Genomic DNA, 6,633 nt, shown 5'->3' on the forward strand with positions numbered 1-6,633 from the left:
AATAAAATTCTGTTATCCACATTTTAATAGGACAACTTTCTGCTATCACTGTGTGAAGTTGATTATGTGTAATTGTGCGTCAGATTATACTAGCTCCTCTTTATCTATGAGGAGTACATTTCACGGTGTGATGGTTTGAATATGCTTGGCCCAGGGATTGGCACTATTAGGGGTGTGGCCTTGTTGGAAGAGGTGTGTCACTGTGAGTATGGGCTTTAAGACACTCACCCAGTTCTCTGGGAGCGAGTCTTCTCCTGTTTACCCTCAGAACAAGATAGAGAAGTCTCTTCTCCTCCAGCTCCATGCCTGCCTGGATATTACCATGTTCTCACTTTGATGATAATGGACTGAACCTCTGAACCTGTAAGCCAGCCCCAATTAAATGTTGTCCTCATAAGAGTTGCCTTGGTCATGGTGTCTGTTCATAGCAATAAAACAAAAGGCACAAGAGTTCTCCAGCCGATGTCTGCACCCATTGATATACCAAATTATGTATATATCATAATGTTTATAAATTAGTCACAGCAAGGAATTAAAAAATAGTAACTAAAATGTAAAAATATAATAGTATACCGTAGTGAAAGTTGGAGTACTGGGACCATACTAAGTAAAAGAAGCATTATATGAACCCATATAATGAATAACTATAGTACTATTAAACTAGCTCTTCTAATCCAGAGACTAGCAATATTATATGGGCAGGACACATTATGCAACACGCTACACAAAGAATGGCTTGCATTCCAGATGAGATAGAATAGACTACCTGAGATTTCATTTCATTAGAGTCATGCATAATGGAAAACTTATGAATTATTTATTTCTTGAATTTTACATATAAAATCTCTGTAATTTAGCTTGAATATAATGAACTGAAACCATCTACAGAAAAAAAAAGCCAGAGGTTTCAAATGATTGGCTTATTGGAAAAAATGTGATTTGTAGAGATTCAGAAATGTCAAGATGGGCTTACAAATGCTAGAGTGAGGCAAGAATTTGGTATTGAGGTACGTAAAAGTAGTTATGGGCTTTTATCTATTGTCTATCAACCCTGTAGATAAACCAGTCATCAAAGAAATAAAAATATGAACCACTTGTCTATTTCACATGTTCTGGAATATTGAAATGCTTCTTTTTATTGACACTGAAAAGCTGTGGATTAAGTTCTGACTAATAAACCGCTGTGTTGCTGTTTAAGACAAAACCACATCTACCAAGAACTGGTCTGAGGAGCCGAGAAGAGCATATCTCCATCAGTCCTCAGGAAGCTATTCTTTGGGCTAAAGCAGGCAAGACAATGAATAGATGTTGGGAGTAGAGACACATGTTATCAGTGAGAGGCCTTGGATGAGGCACCAGGCTCATCTGGGAGCTAAGAAAGAATGGAGCTGTCAGTGTTCAGCACAGTTTGATGACAGCTTACTGGAAATAATGGAAATCACTCAAGAAATTATATGCAAGCTACCAAAGGAGGAACGAAATTAAAGAGCTCTACTCAGATGCAATGCTGATAAACTACGGCAATTACCAGCACAGCAAGGTACACAAGAAGGTATATTGAGTGGCATTCACATATGAGTGGCAACTAACAGTTGGAGTTAAGGTCCAGTCCATCAGCAGGAAAGCCTACCAATAGTAGAAACTGAGCTTCCTTGGGCTAGTGGAACCTTAGAAATTAATTTACTACTTCCACTTTGTTAGAACAACATAGTTTCTTTCTTCATTGTAAATGTTATCCTTATACCCACAGGTAAATATAGCTACTACCTCTCATCAAAGAAACTTTACAGAAAATGGAAACTATAACAGAAATCCACAATGCAATGCAATAATAAACAGATCATGGGAATCCAGTCCTAAAGGATATATTTACATCACAGTTCCTTCATCTATGGCTCAGGGACCATCACAGAAGATGGGTCAGAAAGATTTTAAGAGCCAGAATGCTATGCAATGGTTTCTCTGAGAAATACCTGCAGAGACAAGATCTGAACGGTATCAGTTGACATGTTAACTCAGAAGGGAGATGGTCTCAAGAGGTGTTACCTCTAGAAAAAGAAGTATAGATGACTAGTGACTGCAGGCAAAATTACCCTCTCCTTGGGATGAGCCCCACATTGATCATCTGATATGGTCAACCCTGAAACGTTATGAACACAAACAAGAATGGACTCAGCAGGTTTTCACTTTGTGTGTGTGTGTGTGTGTGTGTGTGTGTGTGTGTTTGTGTGTAACACATACCAACATATATAACAATAATAAACAAAGACAAACAGGCTTTAATTTAAGACTGATGGTTTTATGGAAGGGGATAGAGTATACCTGGGAAGGACTAAAAGGTAGAAAGGGAGGGAGAAAGTGATACAATTCTATTTAAATTAAAAACATTTTAAATAAGAAATGCTACTGATGGGAGTTGGACACGAATATTTGTCAAAGTTCAGGTAATATTAAGTTAAATATTAAGATGTTCATTTCAAAGGTTATTTCAAATAATTGTAGAAATAATTTAGATTCTGGGTGTGAGATTCTTAATTTTAACTGTAAATTTGATATAATCCAGCATTACCTAGGAGAATAATCTCGGTTAGAGATTATGTAGATTGAGTTGTTGGTTCGGGGTCACACTTATTGAGAAGCCCTGCCCAGTTTAGGTGGCATCATTCCTTGATCTGGATCTTGAACTGTGTAAGCACTGAGAAAGCCACCTGAGCACAGGTGCTCATAAATTCATTCTCTTCCTGCTCTAGACCATTGGTATAACCAGCAATTTCAAGTTCCTGCCTCCTTCATTAAGCCACAACAATGGACTATAACTTGGAACTATGCACTAAAATAAACATTTTTGAAGTAGAAAATTCTGGTTTCTTTAACAACTCATTTGTATTGCATGATGCTTTTCTAGAAGCTGTCCTGTGAGAGGGCATGTGATATTTAGAAATAAATAAATGGAACCCCACAATCAGGTAGAGTATATTCTAGCACTGGTATGCTGTTTAACACTTTGTTGGTCTCACCTGGTCTTCACATTGTAGAGGGAAATGTACCAAAGAACTTCTTGTGGCATTCTGGCTGATTCTGGCCACTTCCACTAATTTGTGCTGATTCAGTGGAGTCTTGATGTTACTGCTGGTTTGTGCCACTGCTACTGATTCACGTTTGGTGCTTGCTATTGAACTGGACTACTAGTATCCTGACAAAGAAGAGTGGAATCTCCCTAAGGAACCACAGGCCCACAGTGCCCTTTCCTTATTAACTTCCCTTTTCCCCTACTTCTGGTCAGTGCATTAGAAGGGAGAATGAAGTGTCTAAGAACTCTAAATAAAGTAGGTTTTAAAAATCTAAGTCTACACATTTCCCACCTAAGTTTCTTTTGTTGGGGTATTTTATAACAATCACAGGCTATGAAATGAATTCAGAGTATAACCCAGTAATACTCTGTTGCCTCCATAAATATCAGTAAAATGTTGTCATTGCATGTTATTAAAAAAGATGCGAGATGACTGAAACCTACATGTTTTATTCCATGGAGCATATATCAGTTCCCTTATAAAATACTTGTGAATTGTGCTAAATTATACATATACATACATTTCTAGATTAGTGTGTGTAATTAAGATTTGAATACAGATTTCTTTATACACATCCTATTTTTCTCAGTGAGTTACTTTCATGCTTCTTATAAAATACTATATTTTAAAACTTTCAGTCAATTAATTTGTTCATATGTATCCAATCTCACTCCTCCTTAATTCTATGTATTAATCATTTATTCTTGCCATATAAATAACTTTCAAAGGAAATGGTTTTAGTCCATTAACGGAAAAAGCCTCACAATGTTTTCAGTCTGAGAGTGTCATAACTACATGTGGGTGATGGCTGGCTCAGTCTGTCAAGGACTGTAGGAGAGATTTTGAGTAGGGACACTGTTCTCTGACAGCTTGATTTGATTAGGAGGAGGCTTACACAGGGGCAGCTGTGGGTCAAGGTCCTTTGCCACTTACTGCTATTCGCTAAAGAATTCAGTTTTTTTTTTCTATTTTTCTATTTTTCAGAGCTGGGGACCGAAAGACTTCAGTTTTTTTTTTTTTTTTTTTTTTTTTTTTTTTTTTTGGTTCTTTTTTTCGGAGCTGGGGACCGAACCCAGGGCCTTGCGCTTCCTAGGTAAGCGCTCTACCACTGAGCTAAATCCCCAGCCTGACTTCAGATTTTTTAACTCAGGGTTATCTCACAAAGTTTCCCCTGCAACGAGAGAGAGAGAGAGAGAGAGAGAGAGAGAGAGAGAGAGAGAGAGAGAGAGAGAGAGAGAGAAGGGGGAGGGGGAGAGGGAGAGCTTTTTATGATGTAGACTTCAATTCCTTATTATACTGTCTTTTAAAATTAATTCATTACGAGTAAGTAACCATGTTGGACCCACACTCAATGAAAAAGAAACTAGCTCAGAACTCAGGGATCCTATTTTTGGAGGACGCATGGTAGCCAACTTCTACAAGCAGCCAAGATTGTAAGATTTGAGAAAAAGCCAGGAGTGTGAAATATATAAAGATCAGTGAAGCAAGATTTATCCTAGAAGCAAGCAAAAGAGTAAGTCATGCAATTCTTTGCAAATTCTATAGTATAAAGACATTCAAGGATTCTACTTCATTACAATGCAAGAAGGGAAAACTTATATAACATTGTAAAGTTAATAAAAGCAAACCTACCTTAAAGTCATTGTGACTTAGTGTGATATGTTGGATGAGGGTTAGAGTTGATACTGGAAGCAGAAGCCAGAACCAGAAAATAAGAAAAGCTATCAGAAATTAATTTCATTAACTTATTTTACTTTTTAACTTTTACTTTTATTTAATGTGTATGATGCTTTACCTGAATGTATGTTTCTGCGGTGCCTGTGAAGGCCAGATGAGAGCACTGAATCTGCTGGAAATGGAGTTACAGACAGTTGAAAATTGGATTGTGGGTACTGAAACTCAAACCCAGGTCCTCTGAAAGAGTAACAGGAACTCATAACTACTAAGCAATCTCTTTAAACCCTAGAAATTATTTTTAAAAAGTATAAATAATTGGGTTAAAATAGTGCTGTTCCAGTATTCAAACCAAAACAGAAGAGGGTTAGAGGATGAAAGCCAGGAGAGGACTTCTCCTGGACCAGGCTGCCTGACTGAAGAGTCCTGCTTCATTTTTCTGGACAATCCAGCCTTCCAGCAAGGGACAGTCAAAACTTTGTGGTGATCACATCATTCAGAATCATGTGGAAGGATTTGTGGAATCAGTTCTCTAAGAACCCTGTGGTGCTTTGAATTACAATGGGCCATGGGGAGTGGTACTGTTAGGAGTTGTGGCCTTGTGAGAGGAAGTGTATTCCTGTGTGGGTGTGCTTTGAAGCTCTACCCAGTGTGAACATGTCAGTCCTCTCCTGGTTACCTTTGAAACATGACGTAGAACTCTCAACTCCTGCACTGTGCCTGTTTGGACATGGCCATGCTCCTGCCTTGATGACAATGAATAGCAGGCTTTCCTAGGAGAGAGTTGCACAGCAGACTTTCCCCTACTCTGGCTCTTACAATCTTTTCTTCCCCTTTTTCTGTCATGTTTTCTGAGTTATAGATGCAGGGACTGTGATGTAGATGTAGTCATGAGGCCTGTGGTTTCCATGATCTATAGATCTCTGCATTGTGTTTACTTGTGATGTTCTCCATCTGCTGTAAAAAAAGCTTCCTTGATAGGGAGGGTGTGATTAAAACACAATCTTTTCCTGCATGCTATTTTAAATGAATCTAGAAATGTATTATTAGAAAAATATTAAAATTGTAAAATTTCAGTACTGTCCAGTAGTACTCAAAATTGAATAAAATGGAAATGGTTCTATCACTTATGATTCTGAAAAATATATAGCTCTTTAAAAAATTATAATAAAGAATTCAGAGTCTAGAGGTGAAGACCAGAGTATTTGCTTAGCATGTCCCAGTACTTGGTTTCATTCCTACCACAACAAAACCAGTTTGCCATGCCTAAAATCTCGGAAAGGGAAGGAAGGAAAGAAGTGCCTATTACACTCTTTTTGTAAAACCTAATTCCAAGTAGCTCAGGCTCTCATCTGGTACAGCTGGCCTCTCCACTTAGATAAGTCTGGCCTTGACCTCCTGCCTCCATTCCAAGAGCTATAATTAAAATGCCAAACCTTTGCAATTCCAGAAAACAGAAGGAAAGAGGATCAGTTCTTAGCTAAAGGGAAACTTGTTAGTGCTTTAGGAAAATTACTGTCTGTAACTTTGCTCGGGTCCTTTTTGACATTTCACTTTTGTTTTAAATATAAAACATTTAGTTCGTTAAGACTAGTTCTTAATAATTCATAAAGACTAGGAGATAAGCAGTAAACATCTTCCATCAACATAAAACATGGAGATATATGTATTTACAATTGCAATGGAAAATTGCACACATTTATTTGGTGCTTGTTTTGAAGTATAGAACCCATTTCTCTCTTCATTTTGTTTTCCTTTTCCTTTGTATGCAGTGAGTCAGCATCGGGATGTAAGACAAATCTGGATTGGAATAGCATATGTCTCCATGGTTCCTGAGGAACTAACAATAATAGATCAGATGTGAACAGGTTTTTTTCATTGAATTTTC

This window comes from Rattus norvegicus, chromosome 5, assembly GCF_036323735.1.
Source record: "Rattus norvegicus strain BN/NHsdMcwi chromosome 5, GRCr8, whole genome shotgun sequence".
NCBI lineage: Eukaryota > Metazoa > Chordata > Mammalia > Rodentia > Muridae > Rattus > Rattus norvegicus.